The sequence below is a fragment of the Dendrobates tinctorius genome, unplaced genomic scaffold (genome assembly GCF_039654945.1).
Source record: "Dendrobates tinctorius isolate UK_male_01 unplaced genomic scaffold, ASM3965494v1 ptg000229l, whole genome shotgun sequence".
Lineage (NCBI taxonomy): Eukaryota > Metazoa > Chordata > Amphibia > Anura > Dendrobatidae > Dendrobates > Dendrobates tinctorius.
In genome coordinates this window covers 2,812,546-2,829,940 of record NW_027361896.1, presented here as the reverse complement: position 1 = coordinate 2,829,940, position 17,395 = coordinate 2,812,546, and positions in this window count along the sequence as shown.

Sequence of the window (17,395 nt, the reverse complement as noted above, 5' to 3'; positions counted from 1 at the left end):
CGGAACAAAAAATGCAACATGTTGCGTCTGGCGAGACCGGGCGCACACCTTGAAAAACGCTGCGCACGCGAATCGCTGATGGACGCTGACATGCGCTAAACATTGCGCACACATATTAAAGATAGGGAAGACATGCGCAAGCGTATAAGAGCGCACAAGGCGCAGCGCTTAAAAACGCTAGTGTGAAACCAGCCTCAACCCGTACTATCCGTCGGCGTCTGAATGAAAAGGGACTGTATGGTAGGAGACCCAGGAAGGCCCCACTTCTTACCACGAGACATAAAAAAGCCAGGCTGGAGTTTGCCAAAACTTACCTGAAAAAACCTAAAACGTTTTGGAAGAATGTTCTCTGGTCAGATGAGACAAAAGTAGAGCTTTTTGGGCAAAGGCATCAACATAGAGTTTACAGGAGAAAAAAAGAGGTATTCAAAGAAAAGAACACAGTCCCTACAGTCAAACATGGCGGAGGTTCCCTGATGTTTTGGGGTTGCTTTGCTGCCTCTGGCACTGGACTGCTTGACTGTGTGCATGGCATTTTGAAGTCTGAAGACTACCAACAAATTTTGCAGCATAATGTAGGGCCCAGTATGAGAAAGCTGGGTCTCCCTCAGAGGTCATGTGTCTTCCAGCAGGACAATGACCCAAAACACACTTCAAAAAGCACTAGAAAATGGTTTGAGAGAAAGCACTGGAGACTTCTAAGGTGGCCAGCAATGAGTCCAGACCTGAATCCCATAGAACACCTGTGGAGAGATCTAAAAATGGCAGTTTGGAGAAGGCACTCTTCAAATATCAGGGACCTGGAGCAGTTTGCCAAAGAAAAATGGTCTAAAATTCCAGCAGAGCATTGTAAGAAACTCATTGATGGTTACCGGAAGCGGTTGGTCGCAGTTATTTTGGCTAAAGGTTGTGCAACCAAGTATTAGGCTGAGGGTGCCAATACTTTTGTCTGGCCCATTTTTGTAGTTTTGTGTGAAATGATCAATGTTTTGCTTTTTGCTTCATTCTCTGTTGTGTTTTTTCATTTAAGACAAATTAAATGAAGATAATAATACCAATGAATTTGTGTTTGCAATAATTTTCAGGAAGAAACTGAGTATTACCTGACAGAATTGCAGGGGTGTCAATACTTTTGGCCACAACTGTAGTGGAATGCTTTGAGAACAATAAAATATAAAAATGATCAATGCTAATCAAAATTAATATCCCATGGAGGTCTGGATTTGGAGTGATACTCAACATCAATGTGGAAAACCAAATTACAGGTTGATCCAACATCAGTTGAAATGTCTCAAGACAAATAAATGATGCCCAGTATTGTGTGTGGCTTCCATGTGCCTGTATGACATCCCTACAAGCCTGGGCATATGCCTAATGAGGTGACAGATGTTCTCTGAATGGATCTCCTCCAAGACCTGGATTAAAGAATCAGTCAACCCCTGGACTATCTGTGGAGCAACATGGCATTGGTGGATGGAATGAGACTTGAAGTCCCAGATGTATTTGATTGGATTCAGGTCTGGGAAACGGGCAGGCCAGTCCATAGCATCAATGCCTTCATCATTCAGGAACTGCTGACACACTTCAGCCACATGACGCCTAGAATTGTCATGTATCAGAAGGAACCCAGGGCCCACTGCACCTGCATATGGTCTCACAATGGGTCTGAGGATCTCATCCCAGTACCTAATAGCAGTCAGGATATCTCTGGATAGCATTTGAAGAGCTATGTGGCCCTCCAAAGAAATGCCTCCCCACAACATTGCTTACCCATTAACAAATTGGTCATGCTGGAGGATGTTGCAGGCAGCAGAATGTTCTCCATGGCTTCTCCTCATTTTGTCACATGCTCAGTGAGAACCTGCTCTCATCCGTGAAGATCACAGGGTGCCAGTGTTGAATCTGCCAATCTTTGTGTTCTCTAGCAAATGCCAATCACCCTGCATGATGTTGGGCTGTAAGGGCAACACTCACTTGTGACTGTCGGGCCCCTTGGTACCCTCATTGTTAGGGCTGGAGGAACGCACCAAATTATAAAATAATAGTAGGTGTGTTCGCAGCCCGGGGTCCACCGTGCAGAAGTGGTACACTGCTGCTAGGTAATGGCTGGTGAGGGCTGATGCCTGACTCAACCTCTGTCCTACCTACACCTAAGCCTGGGTGTTAGCAGGCTAGGCTGCACAACACATGCGTACCAAGGGTAAGGGTTTCTTAATGAGTCATTCACCAGAGACATTCATACGTGCATACATCACTCACTCCACATAGTCTGTAAATACAGTCTTATACTAGCGCATGGCCGAGCGGCCATGCAAACCTTTTATAGCCGCAAGCATTCGGGACCTTTCTGGCTTCTCGGATGGGCCAATCCGAACACAAGCAGGACCTGAGCACGTGACCTTCGATCTCCAATGGGAGATCACTCCACGGGCATGCTCATTGGCCTGACATGGGGACTTAGTCCCTGGAGAATCTTGCTGCTGAGCAGCATGTATTGCCATAGATGTGCCAGAGGTGGCAGCAGCAAGCAAACCCACGGAGCTGGTCTGGGCAGAGCGCCTGGACCGACGAATTTGCTGAGTAAGCTCCTCTGTGGCTGGAGAGGAATGGGAGACGCTGGAAGTAAGGCTCGGGATTCTCGCTGTGCAGCGATAGAAATCCGACGCCTAACATTACCACCCCTCCTAGGGTCCCCCCCTCTCTGAGCCTCACTCCGCTCAAATTCCGCAATGAGAAGAGGAGCGTGGATGTTCTCCACCGGCTCCCAGGTCCGAGCCTCTGGACCATGACCCTCCCAATCCACCAAGTAAAACTTTTTGCCCCGCATCATGTTGCACCCCACGATGGCATTGACCTCAAACTCGTCTGACGACAAGTCTGATGTTTCGGCAGATGGCTCAGAAAACCGGGACATGTGCACCGGCTTAAGGAGAGACACATGAAATGTGTCCGAGATAGCCAAGTGTGATGGAAGAGCCAGGCGGTAGACCACAGGGTTGATTTGCTCGAGGACCTTAAAAGGGCCAATATAGCGTGGCGCAAACTTAGCGGATTCCACTCACAGCCTGATGTTTCGAGCGGAGAGCCACACTAAGTCGCCAGGAGCGAAGGTCAGAGCCGGGCGCCGGCGAGTGTCAGCGGAGGACCTCATTCTCTCCTTGGAGGCCCAGATAGCATCCTGCGTGCGATCCCAAATGTCACGTGCCTCCACCGCCCAGTCTGCCACCCTAGAGTCGGTGGATGACACGGGCATGGGCACTGGGACGCGCAGATGCTGGCCGTAATTTAAGAGGAATGGGGTCTGACTGGTGGAGTCGGCCACAGTGTGGTTCAAGGTGAACTCCGCCCATGGCAGCAAGGGTGCCCAATCGTCCTGCCTGGCCGAGACAAAATGTCGCAGATATGTCACCAGGGTCTGGTAGGCTCTCTCAACCAACCCGTTCGTCTCGGGATGATAGGCCGAGGAGAGATTTAGCTCTATGCTGAACAGAGAACAGAGCTCTCTCCAGAACTGAGACGCAAACTGAGGACCCCGGTCGCTGACAATCTTATCCGGATGCCGTGCAGGCGGAAAACATGTTTAGTAAACAACGCTGCCAGGCCCCATGCCGAAGGTAGCCAAGAGAGTGGAACCAGATGCACAATCTTGGAGAAATGATCGGTGACCACCCAAATGACGGTGCTGCCACTGGACTTGGGCAGACATACCACAAAGTCCATACTGACCATCTCCCAGGGCCTGTCAGCAACCGGCAGAGGATAGAGTAACCCAGCGGGCCGCTGCCGAGAGGGCCGATTCTGGGCGCAAGAGACGCATGCCCGTATATAGTCCCTGACGTCACGGGCCATATGCGGCCACAGTACGTCCTTGCCAGAAGCTCAAAGGTCCGTTTGGTCCCAAAATGTCCACCCAGCCTGGACGAATGAGCCCAAGAGAGGACCTCTGGTCGCAGATGGGCAGGGACAAAAATCTTGCCTGGAGGTACAGACTCGAGGGCGACTGGAGCCACGGTCCTCAGGCTCTCAGATGGGACTATCAGCCGAGGCCCCTCCTCCGATGACACCACGGAGCGGGAGAGAGCATCAGCCCGGACGTTCTTCTCCCCGGAGAGAAAATGCAGGGTGAAGTGGAAACGGGAGAAGAACAAGGACCATCTGGCCTGGCGAGAATTCAGCCACTGGGCTGTCTGTAAATAGACCAAATTCTTGTGGTTGGTAAACACCTGGAAAGGGTGGCGAGAACCCTCCAGGAGGTGTCTCCACTCTGAAAAGGCCAACTTCATTGCTAGCAACTCCCTGTCCCCGATGGAATAATTCCTCTCCGCCGGGGTGAAGGTCTTGGAGAAGAAGAAGCATGGGTGCTTCCGACCTTGCGAGTCCTTCTGGAACAGGACCGCTCCAGCACTGACGGAAGAGGCATCCACCTCCAGAATGAAGGGCTTATCTACATCGGGGCAATGTAGAATGGGAGCGCTAGCAAAATGGGACTTAATGGAGAAGGCCTTGGAGACCGGTTCCGACCACAACTTGGGGTTTGCACCCTTCTTGGTGAGGGCTACCAAGGGTGCTACCAAAGTCGAGAAGTGGGGGATGAATTGGCGATAGTAATTTATGAATCCCATAAAGCGCTGCACCGCTTTGAGAGAATGAGGTTCCTGCCAATCCATCACCGCCTGTAGCTTGGCAGGATGCATGGACAATCCCCGGGCGGAGATGATATAGCCCAGGAAAGGCAAGGACTCCTGCTCAAACACACACTTCTCCAACTTGGCATCGAGGGAGTTTGCCCGCAGGCGATCGAAAACTTTTCAAACATCTCTCCGATGGGAGTCAATATCTGGTGAGTAGATGAGAATATCATCCAGATAGACTACAACCGAGGTGATAAGCATATCCTGGAAGATATCGTTCACAAAGTCTTGGAAGATGGCCAGGGCATTACAGAGGCCGAAGGGCATCACCAGGTATTCATAGTGCCCATCCCTGGTGTTAAATGCCGTCTTCCATTCGTCCCCATCACGGATGCAAATCAGGTTGTAAGCCCCCCCGCAGATCAAGTTTGGAAAACACCCTCGCTCCCCGTAGCCTATCAAACAGCTCTGATATCAGGGGCTGAGGATACTTATTCTTAACGGTGATGGCGTTAAGACCCCTGTAATCAATGCATGGACATAGTTCCCCGCTCTTCTTCTGGACGAAGAAGAATCCCGCCCCCGCTGGTGACACTGACTTCCTAATGAATCCTCTTGCCAGATTCTCCCTGATGTATTGAGACATGGCCTCTGTCTCCGGGAGAGATAGGGGATAGACTCCACCCCGGGGAAGCTCAGCACCAGGCAAGAGGTCAATAGGACAGTCATAGGGGCGATGTGGTGGAAGGGTCTCCGCCGCCTTTTTGGAGAACACGTCTGCATACTGTCGATAGTGTTTGGGGAGCGAGGAGAGATCTGCGGGAACCTTGGTGGAGGCATCACATGATTTACTCCACCCAATAATCCTCCCTGAGGACCACTCTATATGGGGGGGGAGTGGTACCGCAACCAGGGGACCCCTAGAAGTACCTGGTCCTGACGACATAAAATTGCCCTCTGCCCCAGAATCCACGCAAACCTCCACCACCAGAGTAGAAGAACCAAACCCAAGTGTCCCCTTAAAGGACAACTTGGAGGAAAACGCCGCGGATTCTAGTGAGCCGACTCCTACGGCCACTAGGGGCGAGCGTCTTCCCAGCCGCTGTGGGCACTGGTTGGCAAAGTGACCGGACTGCCGGCAACCATGACAGATCACAGGGGCTCGAGCGGCCAGGGGCCTGGATCCCTCGCGGGAAGCCCCCTGACGCTTGGACGCCCGATCGGGAGATTCCAGAGGTTTAGCAAAACTGGGTGCCAACCTAAACCTCTGCCTACACTGGGTCCGCTCCAACCTTCGCTCGGCAAAGCGAAGGTCTATACGGGTGGAGACGGTGATAAGCTCCTCCAGTGTAGCAGGAATCTCCCTGGTGGCCAGAGCATCCTTCACATGGCCAGCCAAACCTCTCCAGAATGCCGGAATGACGACCTTATCTGGCCGCTCTAACTCCGAGGCCAGCGTCCGGAGCTGTATGGCAAAGTGGCTGACCATGGACGAACCCTGTGACAATGCCAGCAGCCGGAGCGCGGTGTCATGGGTGATTCGCGGTCCCAGGAAGACATGCTTCAGAGTGTCCAGGAACCGAGAGGCACTCTGCACCACATGATCACCACGCTCCCACAGCGGTGTGGCCCACTCCAAAGCCCTGCCTGACAAGAGGGAGATAATAAATCCCACTTTGGCCCGCTCGGAGGGGAATCGTGCTGCCAGCAGCTCCAGCTGTATCGAGCACTGGCTCACGAAACCCCTACAAGAGGCACTATCACCCAAGAACTTCTCGGGCAATGGGAGGCGGGACAAAGTCGGGGCAGGGTTGGCAGTGGTCACACGGGAGACAGCCTCTGTGGCTGCTTGAACAGAGACCGCAGTAACATCCGCAGCTGAGGCTGGACGCTCGAGAGCTGCCAACCTGCCCTGCAGCTGCCGGATGTACTGCAGCAGTTGCTGTTCGTCTGCCATTACTAGCCAGACCCTGGCGCTAGGATAATGTTAGGGCTGGCGGAACGCACCAAATTATAAAATAATAGTAGGGTCGTTTGCAGCCCAGGGTCCACCGTGCAGAGGTGGTACACTGCTGCTAGGTAATAGCGGAAGAATAGAGCACAGTCACACGTGGGTTACGTCACCCAATGTGAACAGGTGCAAACTCTGTTAATGCACAGAGTCGCACAACCGCTGAACGTAAATGCCGGAGCCTGTTTAGCTCACAGAGCCCGGCCAAAAGAGCGCACAGTGTACGGCCACAGAACTCTACCCCAAGGACACAGGGTTAGAGTCCTTCAAGGCCCACTGAGCGCACGGCGTCGCAGCCGCAAGCACCGCTATAGACGCTGGCTATGAAGTGGAGCATGTGCACTGAGGCGTGCCGAGTCCCTGGTGAGGGCTGATGCCTGACTCAACCTTTGTCCTACCTACATCTAAGCCTGGGCGCTAGCAGGCTAGGCTGCAGAACACATGCGTACCAAGGGTAGGGGTTTCTTAATGAGTCATTCACCAGAGACATTCATACGTGCAAACATCACTCACTCCACGTAGTCTGTAAATACAGTCTTATCCTAGCGTATTGCCAAGCGGCCATGCGAACCTTTTATAGCCGCGAGCGTCCGGGACCTTCCTGGCTTCTCGGATGGGCCAATCTGAACACGAGCAGGACCTGAACACGTGACCTTCGATCTCCAATGGGAGATCACTCCACGGGCATGCTCAGTGGCCTGACATGGGGACTTAGTCCCTGGAGAATCTTGCTGCTGAGCAGCATGTATTGCCATAGATGTGCCAGAGGTGGCAGCAGCAGCAAGCAAACCCACAGCGCTGGTCTGGGCAGAGTGCCTGGACTGACAAATTTGCTGAGTAAGCTCCTCTGTGGCTGGCGAGGAATGGGAGACCACTGGAAGTAAGGCTCGGGATTCTTGCTGTGCAGTGACAGAAATCCAACGCCTAACACTCATGGAGCCTGTTTCTGACAGTTTACCCAGACACATAGATGTTATTGGCCTGATGGAGGTCATTTTGCAGGGCTTTGGCACTGCTTTTCCTTCCACAAAGAAAGAGGTAGCAGTCCTGCTGCTGGGTTGTGGCCCTTCTATTACCCCCTCCATGTCTACTGGTGTACTGGCCTGTCTCCTGGTATCTGCTCCATGGTCTGGATTCTGCTGCTAGACACACCTACCCTTCTTGCCATAGCTTGCATAGATGTAGAAGCGCAATGTAGCGTGAAATGATCGTCGTCTTGCATATGCTTCACTGTTTTATCTGCCTGCTGTGGTTTCCATGTTTCCACAATAAAGGATCATTTTGTATGGGACGGAGAGTGTCTATTCGCTTTCTTCACACAGTCATTTTGGACTTTCTATTGCATTTTTTTTTAATTTGGCACCCGTATCCCTTGAGTGAATTCAGCCTCATTATCCCGGAGCTGAGCAGCTGTGCCGGTTTTTTGGCTTCCTTCTATGGTATGTGTTTGCATAGATGTGCTATCTTGGATGAGCTGCACTACCTGAGCAACTTCTATGGGTTGCAGACACCGCCTCCTGCTACTGTACAGTACCTCTAGGGATGAGAGCAACAGCAAAATGCAAAAACAAAGAAATGGTCTGTAGTCACACCACCCAGAACCACCACTATCTTACAACACTCAAACATGTTTTTCCACACGGTCACCTTCTTCAACACTATATCTTTCCTCCCTCTAAGGACATATACATTACCATCTGTTTTCATCATTATTACATTTTCACCTTTTGTCACTCGTTAATGTAATTTACATAGGACATTTACACCTTTGACATTTGTTCACATTACTTCTCAATGCGTTTTCCTCATCTCACATTTACATGTAGTTCACATGTTGCATACATCACTCACTCCACATAGTCTGTAAATACAGTCTTATCCTAGCGTATTGCCGAGCGGCCATGCGAACCTTTTATAGCCGCGAGCGTCCGGGACCTTCCTGGCTTCTCGGATGGGCCAATCCGAACACGAGCAGGACCTGAGCACGTGACCTTCGATCTCCAATGGGAGATCACTCCATGGGCATGCTCAGTGGCCTGACATGGGGACTTAGTCCCTGGAGAATCTTGCTGCTGAGCAGCATGAATTGCCATAGATGTGCCAGAGGTGGCAGCAGCAAGCAAACCCACAGAGCTGGTCTGGGCAGATCGCCTGGACTGACGAATTTGCTGAGTAAGCTCCTCTGTGGCTGGTGAGGAATGGGAGACCGCTGGAAATAAGGCTTGGGATTCTTGCCGGACGGGTTATTGAGGGGAGTTATGTGTCATCGTGGTTATTACCTGCGATGATGTGAGCTCGGAAGCATGCTCCAGTACAAATAGTGCTGAGAGAGTTCTAGGGCCGAGTTTTACAAGCAGTCATAAGAGATGGGTGGAAATGACAGCTCACATATCCCAACCCCAAGGGCATGGTTTGACAGATAAAATGGAGTGTCTCATTCAGTGTCTTTATTGGGAGATATGTTGATCTCCTGTGTGTTGGTCTGTGCTTAGGCCTAAAGAACCAGTCACTATCCTCAGCGAGCGGACCCACTGTATGTTGTATGGACTTTTTACTTTATGTTTTTACTTTGTGCCAGAAAAGGCTGTTCTTTTGTTTGCCATCCTGAGCGGTTTATGAGGTTTTAAATAAACTTGCCTGAACATTTCAGCAATACCGCTTCCTGTGTCTACCTCAACCACAACATGAAGGCGTTGATAAAGCAACTTGTGCTGGCTAATCTCCAGCTGCAACAGATATGGCGGCAGCAGCAGCTTTTACAGCAGCACCGGCAGTGGAAACAGCAGATGCAGTAGCAGCACAAGCAGCAGTTGGAAATCCTAGCCAAGACGATCCGTGGCAGGGCAACCGCCCCAACCCAATTCAGGTGATGACTCTCGCTTGAGGAAGACGGTAAGAAGAGCATTGCAAAAGATGACCCTGAGCAATGACGTTGAGGCGTTTCTGACGGTGTTCAAGAGGGTGGCAGAACGGGAGATATTGCCTCTGGAGCAGTGGGCGGAGGTTCTGGTGCCATATTTAACAGGGAAACCACAGTGCGTGGCCTTGGACACAGCACATGTGAGCAACAGGAAGACTGAGCTCCCGAGGTGCAACCTAATAATCTACTTTCATCTCGACCAAAAATCATCTTTTATCCTAAATTCCAAAGTGATCATATAAGGATTACAATTGTGCACATTTTGAATCTGGTTTGGACTGTTTCGGAAGCTCCTGAGTGAAGATATACCACCTAGAAGCTGAAGAGGAATCTGAGCCGAGGCTTAGACCTCCCACACTGCTACAGGCCTTACCTGGGGCCTAGCTAGACCACAGGCTCCCGTGGGCTCCACACAGCACCATAAGGTTTATTCAAGAAGATTTACCTTTCTGGAGCCAAACCAAGCCCCTCTCTCATATCGGAGCTATCAAAACCACAGGAATCTGTAACTGCTATAAGTGGCTGATAACAGAGAACCACGCAGCAATAGCTCTCCGCTTGCGGGACTGACCCCTGGCCCTCACCAAGGATAAAGACCTGGGAGACCTGAGACATGGGACCACCCACTGAAGAGGTACCTTTAATATAATCTACAAAGAACAGGGGGCGAATCCCTTTATTAATACGGGTACCTTCTCCCCCTGCTGGAGAATCTCATATGTGACTGATGCAGTCTTTAATAACTCTCCACTGGCTCATAAATTGCCTATGGACCTGTTCGGCTTAACAAATCCCGAACCGGCCAGTCAGATCATTGCTACTCATCACTGGGAGCCACAGGCTTAACCGGTTGCAAAGTGGCTGACATCAGCTCAAAAATCCGGCAATAGCTTTTCTTGTAAGAACTGCAAGTAGTTTCGGCCCCCACTGAATACCCACTGCCCGCTCGCCTACCTTGTTGCGCCAGATATATCCCTCCGCCGGCCGTGATACAGTGACTGCTACAGGCCGGTAACAAATCAAGCTGGGACCTAACGATTCCATGGCTAACCACTTCAATTATCACCGCGACCACCGCAACATATTAGCCACAGCCCCTGGAGGATCTCTGGATCCGCAGCTTTTAATATAGCTCAATCCCCAGGCCATATTCCTCTGCTGCCGCAACTGCGGCAGACAGGACCTGGACATAAGCAGCGACACAGTTATACCGCTGCTCTCATCCCTGATCAGGCACAGCAACAGTTTCAGCACACATGCTGCGGGGAAAAGCGCATCTGGAATGGAACACTGCTGCTTCCCCTCAAATCCTCTGCTCCCCATGTCCAAACCGCTGCTAGGGGACCTACATCTCATCACCTATAAACCAATACACAGAGGGCCATACATCCTTTAATCACTCCTCCCAAAAAGGAGATACCGCTAGATAGACCCTCAAAGCTATAGCCTTGGTATCCACCTGAGAGCACCAGAACTCCCATAGGAAGCACATTGCTGTCACTGGCTCCTCAGGGACCCGCTAACGCCGGGTCCAGAATACTGGCGCGGCTGACGCTTGGGTCTCTATGTAAGAGGGTCAGGGCCTAGCCCTTTAAATGTTGATGCTAGGGCGCATGCGCAGGATTCGATGGTAGCAGACATGCGCCGCTGAGCTCTGCTCCCCAGCAGGCAACAAATAGCCCTTATTAGTACCAGGACTGCGGCGTTCTGAATGCCGGGGAGGTCCCCACTTACCCAGGACCTCCGGAGTGAGATGCCGGCAAGGAGGGGCCTTGCACGACCGGTGTCCGATTTCTGAGCACTTCTCAGAAGGCAGAATATCCAAAATGGCCGTCGCACCCATGGCTTCTACTTCTCCTGCTTCTTAGTTGCAGGTAATCGCAGCAGCTGGTGGGGATGATCTCTCCCTCCACGGGGACACCACAGCACACACAGCAGAGCTGGTTAAAGCCCTACAGGAAATTTTTAAAGCTGAATTAGGCTCTGCCATGCAGACTATTACCATAAAGTTACAGGACATTGCACAAAGAACCTCTGCATTAGAGGAAAAGATGGATGCAGTAGATGATTCTTTGGAGGAGGACCAGGGTGCCCTTAAACACCACATGGAGCGTATCACTGAACTGGAACTGAAATGTGAGGATATTGAAAACAGATTCCGCAGGGGAAATCTACGCATCCGGGGCCTCCCTGAGGAAATCACAGTCCTCAAAGACACAGCCGCCACACTGTTTTCTGCTCTGCTCCAGCAAACAGAATCAGCTCTGCTGCACATCACTAGAATTCATAGAGCTGTGGGGAAACCACGTTCAGACAAAAACACCAGAGACATTATCCTTAAACTGCTTCATGAAGAAGCCCGTGATTTAATACTATCGGCCACAAGAGGCCTTCATACACTGCCTGACCTCCCGAGCTTGGTACAAGTTTTTGCAGACATAGCATCTGCCACTCTGACAAGGAGGAGAAATCTAAGACCGGTAACCGCCGCCTTACAAGCAGCACATATTAAATATCGATGGGGATTCCCCTTCGTCCTGTCCTTCTCAGCGCATAACAAAACCTACATGTGCAGGTTGTTGGAGGAAGGTAAACTGGCACTGAATCAAGCAGGCATACCAGAAATGGATGCTCCCCAACCACTACCACCCCGACACCGAAGGCCTACGAGGGAGGAATCATAGAATCGTAGAGTTGGAAGGGACCTCCTGGGCCATCTGGTCCAACCCCCTGCTCAAAGCAGGATTCGCTAAATCATCCCAGTCAGATGTCTGTCCAGCCTCTGTTTGAAGACTTCCATTGAAGGAGAACTCACCACTTCTCGTGGCAGCTTGTTCCACTCATTAATCACTCTAACTGTCAAAAAGTTTTTTCTAATATCTAATCTGTGTCTCCTCCTATTCAGTTTCATCCCATTGCTTCTAGTCTTTCCTTGTGCAAATGAGAATAAAGTTGATCCTTCTACAATGTGACAGCCCTTTAGATATTTGTAGACAGCATTAAGTCTCCTCTCAGTCTTCTCTTTTGCAAACTAAACAATCCCAAATCCTGCAACCTTTCCTCATAAGACTGGGTTTGCAGACCGGTCACCATTCTGGTTGCTCTTTTCTGAACTTGCTCCAGTTTGTTGATGTCTTTTTTAAAATGTGGTGCCCAAAACTGGACACAATATTCCAGATGAGGTCTGATCAAAGAGGAGTAGAGGGAAATAATGACTTCACGTGATCTAGACTGTATGCTTCTGTTAATACATCCTAGAATTGCATTTGCCTTTTTTGCTGCTGCATCACACTGTTGACTCATATTCAGTCTGTGATCTATTAGTATACCCAAGTCTTTCTCACATGTGCTGTTGCTTAGCCCTATTCCTCCCATTCTGTATATGCTTTTTCATTTTTATTGCCCAGATGTAGTACTTTGCATTTTTCCCTGTTAAAAACCATTCTGTTAGTTGCTGCCCACTTCTCCAGTTTATTTATATCTTTTTGAATCCTCTCTCTCTCTTCTCTAGTATTAGCTATCCCTCCTAGCTTTGTGTCATCAGCAAATTATATCAGTTTACCCTCAATTCCTTCATCTAAATCGTTGATAAAGATGTTGAACAATACAGGGCCCAGGACAGAGCCCTATGGTACCCCACTTGAGACATTCTTCCAACTAGATGTGCAGCGACCACTCTTTGGGTCCGATCACTAAGCCAGTTATGAATCCACCTAACAGTTGCCTTGTCCATTCCATACTTAGTCATTTTTTCAATAAGGATGGTATGAGATACTTTGTCAAATGCTTTGCTGGAGTCAAGATATACTATATCTACAGCATTTCCTTGATCCACCCAATCAGTGATTCCATCATAGAAGGAAATTAAGTTAGTCTGACATGACTTATTAGTTACAAACCCATGCTGACTCTGTCTAATCACTTCATTCTTATCCAGGTACTGACATACATGTTGTTTAATAATTTGTTCAAAGATCTTTCCTGGTATAGAAGTCAGACTCACTGGCCTATAGTTGCCTGGGTCCACCTTCTTCCCCTTTTTGAAGATAGGAACAACATTTGCTCTTCTCCAGTCTTCTGTGACTCCTCCTGTTCTCCAAGAATTTTCAAAGATTATGGAGAGGGGTTCAAAAATTTCTTCTGCTATCTCCTTCAGTACTCTGGGGTGCTATTCATCTGGACCTGGAGACTTGAATTCATTAAGGAGTATACAGAGGTCCGAAGATCGGGCCGCCAGCAATCGAATGTCACTTGATTAGCTTCACTCTACAAACATACCCAAGTTGGGGTATGAAATCTTTCTCTTTATGCCGGGGGACCTCCGGTGGGCCGAGCAGGTCCTGGTGGAACGGTTGGCACCTCCCAGTTGTGACTGATTCTTATCTGTTACAGCTATTATGATCTATTTACAAAAGATGCATTTGAGACTGCCTTGGTTGCATGAGATGGTCCTGACTGTTACAGAATTTTAACATAAACAGTGGCTTTGCCTGTGGGGATATTACATGTTGCCCAAATTTGGTGATTTCTGGTTTACCCTTGATATTAAGGGACACCAGATCACTATGCGAATTGGACTTGCAGTCCATTTTGTGTTATCGGTTTACTGTTTGATTGGTGTCTATGTCTCCCTTCCCTCCTGTTTTTTCCTTTTGTCTCCACATAGAATTGCTAATATTTGCTGTTATTTTTGGTTTAAAGATCTCTACAGAGTTACTGATTCGAATTCCTGCTCCCATGCATACGAAGTGAGTGGTCGGGGAATCTCATTTTTTGAAATCCCCAAATCTAGCCAAACATGTATAGGGTCCTATCACATAATGTAAGGGGCTTCAATTCCCCTTTAAAATGCAAAAAGGCCTTCCTGGATTACCAAAAGCATAGCCCAAATATTATTTGTCTTCAGGAGACTCATTTCTCCAGCTTTTCATGCTCAAAATACTTTGACTCTGTCTATTCTCGTCGGCTTGGGATCATAAGGCAAGAGGTGTAGCTGTCTTCCTTAAAAATAGCTTTCCCTTACAGCTGGTAAACACCCACGCAGATCATAAGGATAGATTTTTTTTATTCTTCAAGGAAGGTACAGGGACAAAATATCTGTATTGTCAATAGTTATCTCCCAGCCTCAGCCCAAATCTCAGTGTCATGGTCCATTTTTGGAGCCGTGACAGAAGGTGGATTCTTATAGAAACCTTTTTCCTTTTCACCCCGGTGGCTGCTGGGGTTTACTACAACTGTAGTTGTTTTGGTGCTGGTTTTGCCCCCGGTGGCCACTGGGGTTACTACACGTTGAATTATCCAACAGGTGTGATTACCCCCCTTCTTACTATAAAGGAAGGGTAGGTGCTCAGATCGCTGTTGGTAATATTGTTCATTTTCTAATCAACCTTGGTGAAGACTGGACCTGCCTGGTGGAGAGTGGGTTCAGCTTGTCTGGAGCAGTGGAGTTGCTACTGGATGCTGATCGGATCCTTTCTCTGTTGCTTGGAGCATTTGCAGCAGAGCAAAGCTAAGTTTTGGGTTTTAGTTGCTTTAACCCCGTGGTGTCTGTTTTATTTTCCTTTGTGTGTTATTGGGTGCAGTTCACACTATTCCCTGTTTCACCTCCTGGGGAGGGGGTGGATGGTTTAGCTCAGGGCTAAACAGGAGATAGGGACAGGTCGGGACTTGGACCTCACTACCTTCAAGTGTACCCCCAAGTTAAGGAGAGTCAGGGCACCCCCTTAGCCTGAGGGGCAGTTCAGGGGCCCAGGTTCCACGTCTCCTGCTTTGTCCCAAGTGCCCCGTGACATTATTACCAACCACCCATTTTTTTCCTAGTGAGCCATGGCCCTAATGCAGACCTGTCTCCAATTGCTGCAGACCCTCACTGAGGAGTGTTGGGTGCTGCGTGGTGTGGTGGAGCAGCCGCTGCAGCAGCAGTGGGAGGGGTATGGGGCCTCAGCTCAGAGGCAGGCACAACCAGAGCCCAAATTATCTCTCCCAGACAGGTTTTCTGGAGGGAGAGATTTTTTTCAGGAGGCCTGCAAGCTACACTTCAGGCTCCGCCCTCGTTCATTAGGGAGTGAGGTACAGCAGGTGGGATTCATCATAGCCCTCCTTGAAGGTGATATCCTCTCCTGGGCCTTCTCCCTGCCGGCCGATTCGCCATTTCTGCGGTCGGTGGACGACTTTTTTGCGGCTTTGGCGAATATGCTCTCTGTGGTCCTTGCTAGGGAGGAGGACACAAAGATGCAGGTGGACGAGCCCAGGCAGGTGGGAGGAGTTGGTTCCCCAGTGGTGTTGCCTGCGGATTGTCGTGATGTGGGGGCATGTTTTAGCTGTGGGCAGACTGGTCATGTTTTCAGGGTCTGCCCAGCGTGCGCCAAATCTTCTGTACCATCTAAGGAGCCTCGCCCCCCTGGTCGTGTGGAGGGAGGCGACCATGGAGTGTATATTTCCTCCATTTTGCCCTCTCAGTGTACTATGTCAGCCGAGGTGGTGGTTGGCGGGGCACCTGAGGGCATACCGGTGTTTGTGGACAGTGGAGTGGGAGTCAATCTGGTGGACGCTCACTTTGTCCAGACACATGGCCTTCAGGCCTTCTAACCAAGGGAGGCCTAAAACGATAGGTGATGGCATTCCCCCCAAGACGTAGCATGACAGGGACTCTTCATGCGGAGTCCCTATGCGCAGATGTATATTTTCTACGACTTGGGTCAACCTCCCCTGGCTCAGTGGGACAGAGTCAATGGCCTGGACGCTTAGAGGTTTGGCCAGTGAAGTGTAGGACACTGGCCAAACCTCTAAGCGTCCAGGCTATTGACTCTGTCCCACTGAGCCAGGGGAGGTTGACCCAAGTCGTAGAAAATATACATCTGCGCATAGGGACTCCGCATGAAGAGTCCCTGTCATGCTACGTCTTGGGGGGAATGCCATCACCTATCGTTTTAGGCCTCCCTTGGTTAGAAAAACAACCCGGTCATAGATTGGCGGTCTAGGGAAGTAGTCAGCTGGGATCAGTCGTGTGAGGGCTGCTGCTGAGGGGCTACTGTCTCTGCCGCATTTCTACAACCATCCCCTTCTTCTCCAGTGGGGGCAGCAGAGGTGCTGCCAGGGAGTAGGGGAGAGTCTCTACCCTCACCACATGCTAACCCTGGGTGTCGGAGTCCTCGTAGGAGGAGGGGTCAGAGGAGAGTGGTGACTCCTTCTGAGCATTGTGGGGGTGTGAGTGTGATGACACAGGGGGACGCCTCTGTTGTCAGTCCTTTGAAGAGTTCACCATTTTGTGGCAAACGCATGAATGGTAATAAACGTTCCGGTCCGGACCTGTGTGTGAACGAGTATGTATGGGTGGCCACCAAAAACATCCAGTGGAAGTTTGTTGCTGGGGTCTGGAGTTCTCGGGTGATTGGGCCGTATCGGGTATCAGCCATCCTCGGCCCGGAGATTACCAGCTGGAGTTGCCCCCAATTATGCCCATACACAACTCGTTCCCCAGGTCAGGGCTCTGGAGATTTGTGGTGCCTCCGGAGCATACATTGCCATTTCCATCTGCCCACGTTTTCCAAAAACCTGCGAGTCAGGTGGTTGCTGAGGTGAACTCTGGTAGACCTAGGCGTCCGCACCATAGGTGTTTTTTCAGGTGAGGTGCAGTGTTGAGGGTCCAGAGGCCCCTCATTCAAGGAGGGGTACTGTCACGGTCCATGTTTGGAGCCGTGGCAGAAGGTGGATTCTTATAGAAACCTTTTTCCTTTTTCCCCCGGTGGCTGCTGGGGTTTACTACAACTCTAGTTGTTTTGGTGCTGGATTTGCCCCCGGTGACCACTGGCGTTACTACATGTTGAATTATCC